Source organism: Mobula birostris, chromosome 5 (assembly GCF_030028105.1).
Source record: "Mobula birostris isolate sMobBir1 chromosome 5, sMobBir1.hap1, whole genome shotgun sequence".
Classification (NCBI taxonomy): Eukaryota; Metazoa; Chordata; class Chondrichthyes; order Myliobatiformes; family Myliobatidae; genus Mobula; species Mobula birostris.
Genome location: NC_092374.1, coordinates 19,395,804 through 19,411,324, shown reverse-complemented (window position 1 = coordinate 19,411,324; position 15,521 = coordinate 19,395,804).

Genomic DNA, 15,521 nt, shown 5'->3' with positions numbered 1-15,521 from the left:
TGTCTGGTATGGAGGGGGAACGCTGCAGCACAAGATCGAAAGAAGCTACAGAAAGTTGTAAAATTAGTCAGCTCTATCATGGGTACTAGCCTCCATAGTATCAAAGTCATCTTCAAGGAGCGGTGCCTGAGAAAGGCAGTGTCCATTATTAAGGACCCCATCACCCAAGCCATGCTCTTTTCCCATAGTTACCATCAGGAAGGAAGTACAGAAGCCTGAAGGCACACACTTAGCATCTCAGGACCAGCATCTCCCCCTCTGCCATCCGATTTCTAAATGGACATTGAACCCTTGAACACCACCTCTCTTTTTTATTATTTCTATTTTTGCACGACTATTTTAATTTAGCTATTTAATATATGTTTGTACATACACTTACTGTAATTCATATTTTTATTTTTCACATATTCATCACGTATTGCATTGTACTGCTGCTGTAAAGTTAACTAATTTCACAACATATGCTTGTGTAATTAAACCTGATTCTGATTCTAATAATACGCCACTCTTTATTTTCATGACCTTATAAAATTCTCTCTTACACAACCCCATCAACACCCCTTAGATAATTATTTTCATTTCCTAAACTAAGAGATATTTTGCAGTCCTATGTTGGGGATGTGCAAGGTAAACAGAGCACCTGCTGGAAATCCATTTTAATTGTAGCATCTGCGCTGCAACCTACTGTAGAGTTTATATGAGCTGGTGCACATCATAGTTTAACCTTTTAATCATTTACACATGTAAGTGTCACTGTCAAGGTCAGCTTTAATTACACATCTCTCATTTGCCTCAAACCCAGTAGCTGCACTTCTCACAGAGCAGATAAAATCAACTATGCTAGTATTTCCAGAATCATACATTAATACTTCTGGATTAAGATGGCAGATATTTTTTCCTTAAGGATTACTTAAGGATTACCGATTTTTTTTTTAAAGTACATTTGTTTGATGGTCAACATGATCCCTTTTTGCTAATGATTTGAATTTAAATTCCCACAGCTGCCAGCTCTTGTTTGTAGAGCATTAATCTGGGCCTTGGAATTACTAATCTGTACTGCATTGTTACTTTATGGCAAGTGTAATGTATGGATCTATTTCTGTTAGTGCAATAACTCCCCCAGCACTAATTACAGACTGATAACTAACACATGCACATTGATTTTGTTGCTCTCGCTGCAAAGTGAATATATACGTTAACTTCACCTCCGAGTGCTTGCCTATATGTATTTGATATGTAGTTGTACAGACACAACAAATTGGTGACAAGTATACACCTGAATGTCAGTGGATATCACCAACTGCACTGACAGTTACAAGACGACAGAATTCGGAGGAAGGGAATGAGACAGCGAGGGAAAATAATGAGCTGAACCAGTGATGGAGAAGGCATTCATGGATGCTAGAAATAGGCGCGTGAGTAACAGTACACAGTATACAGTGAAAGACACAGAACTAGCAAAGCTAAAGTAAAAATAACGTGATGGCAGGGAAGTTGACGAATTTGATTGTGCTAATGAGGGCTGGGACTCATATATCAAGAGGGTTGAACTATATTGTAGTGCTAACAATGTGGATTAGGTAAATAAAGTCTCCACACTTCTTAGCTTAATGGGTGCTAGAATTTACAGTCTCTAACATGACTTAGTCACTCCTGAAAAGTCAAATCACTTGAGCCTAAAACTGCTAGTAATAGCTGAGAGATTTGGATTTCACATAAGGATTCAGTCAAAGGATGAAAATGTTTCTGAATACATTGCTGAACTGCACAAACTTACCTAATATTGTGACTTTAGAGGTGGACTTTTTGATGCATTAAGAGACAGACTTGCATGTGGCATGCATAGTCAAAACACTCAAAAGAAGCTACTGTTAGGAAGAGGCCTAAATTTAGAATGTGCAGTGACCATTACAATATTGTTAGAAACTGCAGTAAAGGATGCAGTAGAACTACAGAAAAGGGGTTTAGAATGTGAAACACACAAAATGTCCATGACTACTGCAAAAAGCCAAAGAAGTTATCAATGTGGCAAATCTTCTCATGATGCAAATGACTGTTGGCTCAAAGAAAAAGTCTGCAGAAAGTGTCACGAAGTCTCATAGAAAGAGCATGAAAGTCAGTCAAAAAGCACAACTAAAGAGGAAAACCACACAAAGTGAAAAGTTTCAAACACAAAACTAAACAAATGCACAATGTGACTAAATGTGAAACTGCATTAGACAACCCTTTGTTGTCTAATGAAGTTTCACATTCAGTCACATTGTGCATTTAGGAAGCTTAAAGTAAAAGAACCAGTAGGATACAATAATCATAATATGATTGAATTCATACTGCAGTTTGAGAGGGAGAAGTATAAAACACATGTATCAGTATTGTAATGGAATAAAGGGAATTACAGAGGCATGAGAGAGGATCTTGCCCAAGTGGATCGGAGGAGGATACTGGCGGGGATGATGGCAGAACATAGATGGCTGAAGTTTCTGGAAATAGTTCACAAGGTGCAGGATAGATATGTCCCACAGAAGAAGTTGTTCTCAAATGGCAGGGGCAGGCAACCGTGGCTGACAAGGAAAGTTAAGGACTGCGTAAAAGCCAGGGAAAGAGTTTATAATGTAGCAAAAGTGAGTGGGAAGTTGGATGATTGGGAAGATTTTAAAAACCAACAAAAGGCAACCAAAAAGCCATAAGAAGGGAGAAGATGAAATATGAGGGCAAACTGGCCAATAACATAAAGGAGAATACGAAAAGTATTTTTCAGTTATATAAAGAGTAACAAGGAAGTAAGAGCTGATATTGGACCACTGAAAAATGATGCTGATGAGGTAGTAATGGGGAACAAAGAAATGACAGATGAATTTAATAAGTTATTTCCATCGTCTTTACTGAGGAAGACACTAGCAGTGTGCCAGAGGTCCATGAGTGTCAGGGAGCAGGAGTGAGTGCCATTCCTATTACAAAGGAAGAAATGCAAGGCAACCTGAAAGCTTTTAAGGTGGATAAGGTGGATAGACCAAATGGACTATATACCAGAGATCTGAAAGAGATTGCTGAAGAGATAGCAGATGTACTGTTTTTTGATTTTCAAGAATCACTTGATTCTGACATAGTTCCTGAGGTCTGGAAAAATTGCAAATGTCATTCCACTCTTTAAGAAGGGAGGAAGACAAAAGCAAGGAACTTATAGGCCAGTTATCCTAACCTCAGTGGCTAGGGAACTGTTAGAGTCCATTATTAAGGATGCGCTTTTGCGATACTTGGAGACTAATGATAAAATAAGTCAAAGTCAGGATGGTTTCTGTAAAAGGATATCTTGCCTGACAAGTTTTTCAAGGAAATAAAAATCAGGATGGACAAAGAGGCAGTGGATGTCATTTATTTGGGTTTTCAGAAGGCATTTGATTAAGCGCCTCACATGAGGTTGCTTAATGAGATAACATCCCATGGGTTTACAGGAGAGATACTGTCATGGATAGAGGATTAACTCTCAGCTAGGAGGAAGTGAGTGGGAATAAAGGAGACCATTTCTGGTCGGCTGCCATTGACTAGTGGTATTCCTCAGGAGTCAGTATTGGGCTGTTAATTTTCACGTCGTTTGTCAATGAATTAGATAATGGAATTGATGGCTTTGTGGCAAAGTTTGCGGATGATATGAAGATAGGTGGTAGTGCTGAGGAAGCACTGTTATTGCAACAGGACTTAGACAAATTGTAAGAATGGGCAAAAAAGTGGCAGATGGAAAATAGTGTAGGGAAATATATGAAAATGTATTTTGGTCAAAGGGACATAAATTACAGACTGTTATCTAAGTGGGGAGAAAATTCAAACATCAGGGGTGCAGAGGGACTTATGAATCCTCATGCAAGACAGCCAGAAGGTTAATATACAGTTTGAGTCTGTGATAAAGAATGCAAATGCAATACTGGCATTAGTTTCAGGGGGAATAGAATATAAGAGCAAAGAGATAATACTGATGCTTTATAAGACTCTAGTTGGGCTGCACTTGAAGTATTGTCAACAGTTTTGTGCCCCATATCTCAGAAAGGATGTGTTGTCATTAGAGAGAGTCCAGAGGCAGTTCATAAGGATGATTCTGGGAATGAAGGGGTTAACATATGAGGAGCTTTTGGCAACTTTGGGTCTGTACTCACTGGAATTTAGAAGAATGCATGGGATCTTATTAAAACCTGAAGAATGTTGAAAGGACTAGATAGGATGGACGTGGAGAAGTTGTTTCCAGTGGTGGGGGTGTCCAGAACTAGAGGGCACAGCCTCAATATTGAGAGGCCCTTTAGAACGGAGGGAAGAAGGAATCCTTTTAGCCAGAGAGTAGTGAATCTGTGTTGGCGCGTGGCCAATTGGTTAAGGCGTTCGTCTAGTGATTTGAAGGTCACTAGTTCGATCCTTGGCTGAGGCAGTGTGTGTGTCCTTGAGCAAGGCACTTAACCACACATTGCTCTGCGACGACACCGGTGCCAAACTGTATGGGTCCTAATGCCCTTCCTTTGGACAACATCGGTGGCGTGGAGAGGGGAGACTTGCAGCATGGGCAACTGCCGGTCTTCCATACAACCTTGCCCACGCCTACGCCCTGGAAACCTTCCAAGGCGCAAATCCATAGTCTCATGAGGCTAACGGATGCCTATATATAAGTGTATCTGTGGAATGTTCCGCACAGGCAGCTGTAGAAGCTAAGACCATGGGTACATTTAAAGCAAAAATTCATCTTTTCCTGATTGTTCAAGGCATCAAAGTTGATGGCGAGCAGACAGGTGTATGTGGTTGAGTGGGATCAGCCATGATGCAATGGTGGAGCAGACTCGATGGGTTGAATGGCTTACTTCTGCTCCTTTGTCTTACGTTCTTATGGTTTTATGGAGGCAAAACACAGCAGTCAGAGCTTTATGTGATGAAAAGTAGAGTGCTATCACTTTTCAGACGCGAATGGTTGAGGAAAGTCATTGGCACACAAGCTAAGTTCTCAGTGTGACTTCAGTTTTGACTTTCGGTTTCAGTTTTCAGCAGCTTCTCGGTGTCGGAGAGCTGATTCGGAGGCTCGAAGTTTTCGGATGACTCAGAGACAGATTGTGGTTGGGCATGGCAGGGAGAGTTTTTCTTCCTTCTCCCGTCTGCGTGAGATGTGGGACATTTGAGAGACTTTGAACTTTTACTGTGCTCATGGACTTCTTCAAGTTATGGTATTGTTGCACTGTTGTAACTATGTGGTTTTGTTAGTTTTTTCAGTCTTGGTCTGTCCTGTGTTTTGTGATATCACACCGGAAGAAATATAGAAATATTGTATCATTTCTTAATGCATGCATTACTAAATGACAATAAAAGAGGACTGCGTGTCTTCATAATCTAATCTAATACTCTCTAAATCAGGCAGCATCCTGGTAAATCTCCTCTGTACCCTTTCTAATGCTTCCACATCCTTCCTATAATGAGGCGACCAGAACTGGACACAGTACTCCAAGTGTGGCCTAACCAGAGTTTTATAGAGCTGCATCATTACATCGGGACTCTTAAACTCTATCCCTTGACTTATGAAAGCTAACACCCCATAAGCTTTCTTAACTACCCTATCCACCTGTGAGGCAACTTTCAGGGATCTGTGGACATGTACCCCCAGATCCCTCTGCTCCTCCACACTACCAAGTATCCTGCCATTTACTTTGTACTCTGCCTTGAAGTTTATCCTTCCAAAGTGTACCATCTCACACTTCTCCAGGTTGAACTCCATCTGCCACTTCTCAGCCCACTTCTGCATCCTATCAATGTCTGTCTGCAATCTTTGACAATCCTCTACACTATCCACAACACTACCTTGCTCAACTCTGACTGATGGAGGCCCTCACTCACTAACTCACTCACAGACACAACAACAGTGATTCCTAACCTGAGGTCCATTGATCCCTCAGTTAATGATAAGCGTCCTTGGCGTAAAAAGGTTGAGAACCCCTTCTTTATGTTCTCAGTAAGTCTGAAGGCATTAAATGCCTCTACATTAGGTCTGCGATAAATTTTGTTTTAAATTGTTTTTTAAAAATTTCCATTATATTTTTCAATGTAATCAGTATTAAAAACCTCTGAATGCATTGTAACTGCATGGCTTAAATAAATGGAACATTGCACATTCCTAATCAGTTTAGGTAATTTGAAAACGGGGTCTTGGGAAGCTAAGAGACTAAGGACGTCTCTTGTCGTGTCTTACACAGTCCTTAACTATGCAAATTGTCATTCAAGGAACACTGATATTAAAGGGGATATCAGGCAGCATAATAGTAAAAATGATGTACTGTACTCCAACGTGACTTCAACCTGTATTGGAAAAATCTCAAATCAGTAGCGTGTTTGCCTTTGAAGGACTTATCACTGATGCACTAGAGAAGGCAATAGACAGTGGACAATAGACAATAGGTGCAGGAGTAGGCCATTCGGCCCTTCGAGCCAGCACCGCCATTCTCTGTGATCATGGCTGATCATCCACAATCAGTACCCTTTTCCTGCCTTCTCCACATATCCCTTGACCCTGCTATCATTAAGAGCTCTATCTAACTCTTTCTTGAAAGCATCCAGAGAATTGGCCTCCAGTTAAGAGCCAATTACTTTAGTGTGCTTGGAGTCACATATGACCAGGATGGATAAAAATAGCACATTTCTCATTTGCCCCTGCAGATTTCAATTCATTTTAATGACTATTTGGTATTCTCATGCTTACCATTTTTGATGCGTTTTAGCCGCAAATTCCAAATTTATTTGATTACTTGAATTTAAATTTCCCTGCTACTATGATGGAATTCAAGATTATATTTATGACCAATATGGTTGATTGGTGGTACAATAACTTAACTTGTCATTCATGCAAGCCCTGGGTGGAGACTCAGGAATACCAACACACCAGATGTAAAAGGATTCTTCATTGCTGCTTTACTGGTTATTGCTTTTCATTGCAGCTGAGCCCCTGAACGTGGAGGACTGGTCTGATCTCTACACTTTGACATGCTTAGCATCGGTGACCCTACCAAGTGTCAAAGCATAAATCCTTGACTCCAGCCAACATAGCTGTCCAGGTCATCGTGGTGCGCAAGCCTCCAGCTACGACAAGGTGGTGGTCATTTTGAAGGAGGGGGAGGGAACGTTGACTCAGACCATGAGAGGCCAGCATCGGGCATTTTCATGCCTTACAAGGCGCAGATTGGAAACCTGTGTGGGGCACCACTCCTCGCACAGACTAGAGCAATGTGTGATTAAGTGCCTTGCTCAAGGGCACAGACTTGCAGAGGCTCGAACTAGCAACCTTGAGGTAACTAGACGAACGCCTTAACCACCTGGCCACGTGCCCAACACACATTTTGAAGGAATTTCTGCTTAATTTATCTTCTTTTTGTGAGTACTGCTTATCTGATGCTTTGCAGTTGTGATGTTGCTGCAAGTAAGTCTTTTATTGTACCTCTGCACCCATGTACATATGACAAACTTGATTTTGACTCTTTAAAGCAACACATACAAAATGCTGAAGGAACTCAGGCCAGGCAGCACCTATGGAGGGAATTGAACAGTCAATGTCAGTCATTAAGATTAGCAAAGTATTTTCCTGCACTTATATTTTAAAACAGTGGCAGGAAAAAATGTGATTGTGCTGCTCTTAACATAAATCTGTGAGATCAGATGCCAAGAAGTGTACGAGGAGTTTGGATCTGCTAATGTCTGTTAGCTTCAACTTTGGTGTTTTAAGGTGCAGGAGCAGAAGTTATAAACAACTGAAAAAATGATTCTGCACTTTCTGGTTTTATTTAAAAAGTGTATTTATATCTTAGGGAAAGTTACTAACTGAGGCCATGAAGCGGTGTCATAACTCACCAATTCAAAAATAGACCAATGTCAATTCAAAGTTGTCTTTAGGGAAAAGTTAATATCTCAGCCTTGCACAAGAAACTAACGGCTCTATAACAGAGTAACCTGTCCAATAATTCTTCTCTAATTCCCTGTGGGTTTTGATTTTTCACAAGGCTGAAATGCAGTCATAAATATTGACTCCATAGTCAGAGGCTGATCAGGGAAAAATACACAGAGAACGGTAAGCAGGCTGTGATTGGAAACCCAGCTGTGCATCTACAGGTCTTGCTCGTTCTCATGTGTCTTCCAGTTCAATAAACAAGAGGTGGCTTCAGAGAAGCAGGTGGAGAAGCAATTGGTTTTACACTTCGTATTTACCCAAGCAATTGTGAATATGAAAATATGTTGAAATTGTCAGAAAGCCAATGGAAGTAAAACGTCATCAATTAGTGCATCCTCATTAGGGTCATACAATAGGGAAATCGCCCTTTTGTTCATCAAGTCTGTGTCAACCATAAAGAATATTTCTATATTAATCTTAAACTAATCCCAGTTTATTTTTACCACATTCCAGTCAATTTCCTTCAGGATCACCTGCATCATCATCTGGTGTGAGGGCTTCAAAACGCAAGATCGAAACAGGATTCAGAGGGTTGTAGGCTCGGCCAGCTCCATCATGGACACAAGCCTCTCCACCACTGAGGGGTTCTTCAGAAGCTGGTGTCTCACGATGATGGCATCCATTATTAAGTGCCCTCAGCATCCAGTACACGCCCTCTCATCAGTACTACCTTCAGAGAGGAGGTACAAGCACCTCACTCAAAATTTTAGGAACAGCTTCTTCCCCACTGCTGTCAGATTTTTGAACAGCCCATGAGTTTTTGTAACTTGTCGTAATTTTCATGTCTTGGACTGTTCTGCTGCCACGAAATAACAAATGTAACGAGATATGTCAGTGATAACAACCTGGGTCTAATTCACTAGCAGCATTTTACAGTGGTCAGTTAGCTTAAGAACCTCTATACCTCTGAGATGTGGGAGATAATCAGAACACTTAGACAAAATACACTCAGTGACCACTGTATTAGGTACCTCCTGTACCTAATACAGTAGCCACTGAGTGTGTTTTTGTTCATCTTCTGCTGCTGTCATCCATCCACTTCAAGGTTCGATGTGTTGTACGTTCAACGATGCTCCTCTACACACCAATATTATGGTTACTGTCGCCAATCAGATTGAACCAGTCTGGCCATTCTCCTCTGACCTCTCTCATTAACAAAACGTGTTCACCCATGGAACTACTGTTCACTGGGTGATTTTTTGCTGTTTTTGTACCATTCTCTGTAAACTCTAAAGACTGTTATGCGTGAAAATGCCAAATCAGCATTTTTTGTGATACTGAAACTACCCTGTCTGGCACCAACTGTCAAAGACTTTCCCGTTATGTTATTTTCTTCTGAACAACTGAACCTCTTGCTCATATCTGCAAACTATTATGTATTAAGTTGCTGCCATATGATTGGCTGATTAGATATTTACCTTAAAGATCAGATGTACAGTTGTACCAAATAAAGTGGACACTAAATGAATTTGCAAATTCCACTTAAAGGACTGGGTTGAAAACAGGTTTCTACAATATAATAAAACAACCTATCTCATGTATAGAGTAAAGGTTCTATGTCCTCAGTTACTAACTAGACAATATAGCCTTGCCATGAAGCACATTTCATTTTGAAATTTACCAATATCTTGCGATTCAAAATGTCACTGAACACTCTAACAACTTATTACTAATTTATTGCTGGAAGCATCTTGACTGGTTGCATCATGGCCAGGCAATTCAAACGAGCAGGAACGTAAGAACAGTGAGCTCAGTCCAACACATGACGGGCACATCCCTCCCCACATTCAGTTGTATCTACAGGGGGCAGTGCCTCAGGAAGGCAGCACCTATCATCAGAGGCAACTACCACCCAGGTAATGCCATCTTCCCACAGCTACCATCAGGCAAGAGATACAGAAGACTGAAATCCCCACACCACCAGGTTCAAAAACAATTCCTTCCTTTCAAACATTCAATTCTTGAATCAACCTGCACAACTGTAATCACTGCCTCAGTACAGCAACACAATGATCACTTTGCACACCAATGGACATTTTTTTTTGTTCTAATAACGTTCTTTCCTGCAAAATTTGCATGATTTATTTAATTTAAGTTCTTCTTATGAATATTGTATATCAGATTCTGCGTGTCTGTGGTGCTGCTGCAGATAAGTTTTTCATTGTACCTGAGCAGGCATGTATTTGTACATTTGACATCAGACTTGACTTTAACTTAATTTTTTTTGTATGGATCTGCCTGTAATCATTAATTATGCATTTATTCATTATTAACCCTCCAGCACTGCATTACAAAAACACTTTCATGGAAGATCAAAATGAATAAGGAATCATCAATTTTAAAATTTTATTTTCTATCCCCTAGCTTTGCAAGAATATTTAAAAATATTCAAGGAATGTGAAGAAAATTCAGTAGATTTTATATGATTTGCTAACTGGCTCAGTTTTAAAACAGTAAGCTATGCTCTGTTGTTTAAGAAGATCACAGACAAGGTTGTGGTAGTAGGTGATTTTAGCTTTCCACATGTGGACTGGGAATCCCATACTGTAAAAGGCTAGATGGGAAAGAGTGTGTGAAATGTGCTCAAGAACATTTCCTTTATCAGTACATAGAAGTGCTGATTCTATGGGGTGTATGGGGTGTCAGGGAGGGGTATCAACTCTGGTGGGGGAACATTTCGCATCCTTTTTAAGGTGGTTAGTCCACCTTTGGTCCCCACCTGGCACTCAGCTCTTACCTGTGGCTCCCCGTAGCTGTTTGCATGCGAAAATGGCCACACCCCGGGCAACAGCTTCGACAAGCCGGCTAAACCAGGTGAGAGTAGCCGACGAGTCTCAAACCCTCGGTGAGATAAGGAGTTGTCTATCCCAGCATGTTTAGACAGACTCCGGCGGATTGAGTGGACGAGACCAATGGAAGGTCCAACGGTCAAGAAGGTGGTCTCTGCAAGTGTCGTGGAACACGTAGAGCACGACTAGACACAGAAGACATCCTGGTCATCCACTGCGCCTAGTCCCATCTCCAATCGTCTCGACTCTGTCTTGCCACTGGATCCAGATGGGAACTGGGGAGAGAGAGTGAGGCTGACGCTGTGCAACTCCCCCTCACATAAATCCAAATCACACGCTAGTCTTGACACCATCAGAATGGTGTCGAGGTCCTCATCGACATTGATGATGGACAAACACAAACAAACATAGAAGTGCCAACTAGAAGAGAGTGTGATATTAGATCTCCTATTAAAGAATAGGTGACAGAAAGTTGTGTAGGGGAACACTTTGTATCTAGTGATAACAATACCTTTAGTTTCAAGGTAATTATGGACAAGGGTAGGTCTGGTCCTTGGTTTGAGATTATAAACTGCAGAAAGGCCAATTTTAATGATGTCAGAAAGGATTTGGCACGTGTGAATTGGGACAGGTTGTTTTCTGGTAAAGGTCAACTTGTTAAGTATAAGGCTTTCAAAAGTGAAATTTTGAGAGTAAAGAGTTTGTATGTTCCTGTCAGAACAAAATGGCAAAGATAACAGGCTTGGGGAATCTTGATTTTCAAGAGATATTGAGGCCCTGTTTAAGAAAAGGAAGGAGGTGCACAGCAGGTATAGGCAGGAAGGAACAAATGAGGTACTTGAGGAGTATAAGGAATACAAGAGAACATTTAAGAAAGAACTCAAGTGGGCTAGAAGAAGGCATGAGGTCGCTCTAGCAGACAAGTTGAAAGAGAATTCAGAAGGATTTTAGCTATGTTGTCCCAAGGGACAAAATGGATCCTCTGGAAGATCGGAATGACAATCTATATGTAATGACCTACTTACCTAGTGTTACGCCGTGAGGTATTTTTAGTTTAGCAGTTTTCTGAAAAATCAATGTGTCCTGTAGTAAGAATGTTTTGGCTTTGGCTAAAGGTAAGGATCCATGTTGTCCAACTTAGGAACGTTGTGTCAGCCATTCGTGGTCGTCTTTGTACGTGTTGTAACTTTCTGTCTAGAGGGATGCCATGGAACATTTGAGAGGGCTGGGCAGGATCAAGTTTCTGAAGGATAGTAGTCTGGTTTGGAGTCTTTTAGTGGGAGCTGCAGAACGGGATACCATGGAAGATGCCCGCCAAGTGCCATTCAAAGGAAATAATCTGTTATAAGAAGTGATTTGTGCAGATGAATAGTTCAAAGGAGGAAGTGGCATTACTCCTGAGTTAGCCAATTCGTTTGAGATAGTTTTTGATGGAAGTTCAAACTGTGACTGTCATTTTTCATGCAGATCATGGGTTCAGCGGGTGAGTAAAGCGATACACCTGACTACTTCAGAAAAGAGCTCCAGCGTTTATGTGCAGCTTCAGGTTGGGTAACTGTAATGGACCCTTCTATTTTTTTTTTTCTTTTTCTATTACTTGTTTGCTAAAGTTGTAAATTGGTAAATATACCTTATTTATAATTTTATATTGGTGTATGATCTGTCATTTCTTGGTGACCAATAATTGTGTTTAGTTACACAGCATTTGCTACAATCAGCATTCCTTAATTGGAACATCCCAACCTTCCAGTTTGGTTGAACCCCGTAACATACCGACCCTAAACGTATTTTGGTGGCCGTCTCACTGCAGAGTCACATAGCTGTTAGTAGAGTTAGCTAACGAGCCAAACTGGCAAACGAGCTCCAGTTAGTGCGTTGCAGATTCATGGAGCCAAAAGAGATAGGGAGACCTGCAATGGCTTTTTTGCATCTGTATTTATTCAGTGCACAGAGTTTATAGAAGGGAGGCAAAGGAGTAGCAAATTATGGACCCTGTGTGGGTAACAGAGGAGGAGGAATTTGCTTCCCTGAGGCAAATTAGGGTAGATAAATCCCCAGGGCTTGATTAAGTATTCCTTTGGTTCCTGTGGGAAGTTATGCAGAAACTGCCTTAGCCATGGGTGATGTACCAGAGGATTGGAGGATAACTAACATTGTTCAGTTGTTTAGGAAGACTAAACCAGAAAATTAGAGGTTAGTGAACCTGAAATCAATAGCAGAAAAGTTATTGGAAGGTATTCTAAGGGACCAGAAATATAAGTATTTAGGTAGACCGGGACTGATTAGGGATAGTCAACATGGATTTGTGTGTGGTAGGTTGTGTCTAACCCAATTTTATAAAGCTTTTTTGAGAAAGTTACCAGGAAACTGATGAAGGCAAGGCAGTGGATGTTGTCTACATGGACCTCAGCTAGTTCTTTGACAGCGTTCCTCATGGGAGGCTGGTCAAGATGGTTCGGACGTCTAGTATTCAAGATGAGGTAGTAAACTGGATTAGACATTGGCTTCACAGGAGAAGTCAGAGAGTAGTTGTCGATGGTTGCCTCTCTGCAAGCTTATGACCAGCGGCATGCCACATGGATCTCTACTGAGTCCATTGTTGCTTGTCATCTAAAACAATAATCTGGATGATAATGTGGTAAACCGGATAAGCAAATTTCTGGATGCCATCAAGTTTGGGGTGTAGTGGACAGTGAGGCAGACTATCGAAGCTTGCAGTGGGTGCTAGTACAGCTGGAAAAATGGGCTGAAACATGGGAGATGGAATTTAATGCAGACAAGTGTGAGGTGTTGCACTTTGGGAAGACCAACCAGGGTATGTATTACACATTGAGTGGTAGGGCATGAGGAATGTGACAGAACAAAGGGACCTCTGAATACCTTGAACATGGTGTTACAGGTAAATAGGGTCATTAATAAAAGCTTTTGGCACATTGGACTTTGTAAATCAATATACTGAGTTCAGGAGTTAGGATGTTACGCTGAAATTGTGTAAGATGTTGTTGAAGCCGAATTTGCAGTATTGTGTGACATTTTGGTCACCTTCCTGCAAGAAAGACATCAATAAGATCGAGAGAGTGCAGAGAAAATTTACAAGGACTTTGCCAGGACTTGAGGACCTAAGTTATGAGGAATGGTTGAATAGGTTAGGACTTCATTCTCCAGAGTGCAGGAGAATGAAAGTAGATGTGATAGAGGCATATACAGTACAATTATGAGGGGTATAAATACGGTGAGTGCTAGCAGGGCTTTCCTACTGAGGTTGGGTGAGACTACAATGAGAGGTCCTGGGTTAAGGGTGAAAGGGGAACATAAGGGAGGAGTGTCTTCATTTCGAGAGTGGTGAGAGTGTGGAACAAACTGTCATTGCAGGTGATGGATGTGGGGTTGATTTCAACATTCAAGAGTAATTTGGATAGGTACATGGATAGGGGGTGTATGGAGGGCCATGATCTAAGTACAGGTGGATGGGACTAGGCAGATTAATGGCTCAGCATGGACTAGATGGGCTGAAGGACCTGTTTCTGTGCTGTAGCGTTCTATGACTCTAAATTTTAAAGTTCAAAGTCAATTTATTATGAAAGTACATGTATGACACCATATACTACCCTGAGAGTCAAACCAATATTTATTACCAGCCGTAGACCCACTGTTTGTTTACAGCTGTGATAAGGATGATATTAAATATAAGCCATTGCTTTGACTGTTTAGTTATACTGAACTGGTATTGTTTATAATTTAAGAATTAAATGTGACATTGATTGCTGATTTATTTTTGTATGTCTCTCAATCTTTCCTTCCCCGGGGCTAACCATAGAATGCTTCATTTACAAACACAAAGTCTCTGCAGTCAGTGAAGTATAAACCTCACTGGCCAGCTTAGTAGATGTTTGTAAGAATTAATTTAAGTAGCTACGCACTGTCAGACACAAGTGCAATTACTGTATATATTAAAGCAAAATATGACAGATGTTTTGGAAATCTTAAATGAAAACAGAAAGAGTGGTAAATATTCTGCGGGCCATAGGAGATCTGTTGAAGGAGTGAGAAAGAGTAAGAGAGAGAGAAAGAATGAGAGAGAGAGAGAGAGAGAGAGAGAGAGAGAGAGTAAGAGAGCAGGCATTCCGAACACAATAACATTTAATTATTTCCTGCACTTTTCCAATGACTGTTGTTTCATATTTCCTTATAGCACAGAAGAGTCTATTCAGTCCAATGAATCTATACCAGCTGACAGAGAATCTCATTTCCCCAACAAATTCCCCTGAACCCCTTCAACTCCGTCCCTATCACCTTCCACCACTTATTTTTGTACTTGGAACAATTTGGAACATTTTTGGCACGTGGAAGAAATCTGGAGCACCTGATTTAAATCCATACAATAACCAGAAGAATGTATAAATTCCATACCAGCAGCACCAACCGTAAAGATTGAACCTTGATCACTGGCAGTTCAACTAGCTATACTACGAAGACTCTTTTTTGAGAATAGTCTACAGCTCAAAGCCTCTATTGGCATTTGAGATCTAGTGGGGAGGGAAGGTGAGATGTTTGAATAGAATCATCCGACGGTGGAAACTGGTGTAGAAATTGTTGAGAGAAGGGGTCGGGGATGTGGGAGGCATCTCAGGGGTTGAAATTGCCCTGAGAAAGATTCTGCTCAGAGGAGACAATTTGTTGCCTCTGGTTGAAAATGATAGTGGCTGTTGTGAGTGATATGATTTCTCAGGTGGGCAAGGGAGATCATTATAGAGGGTGTGTTGGCAATTATGGAG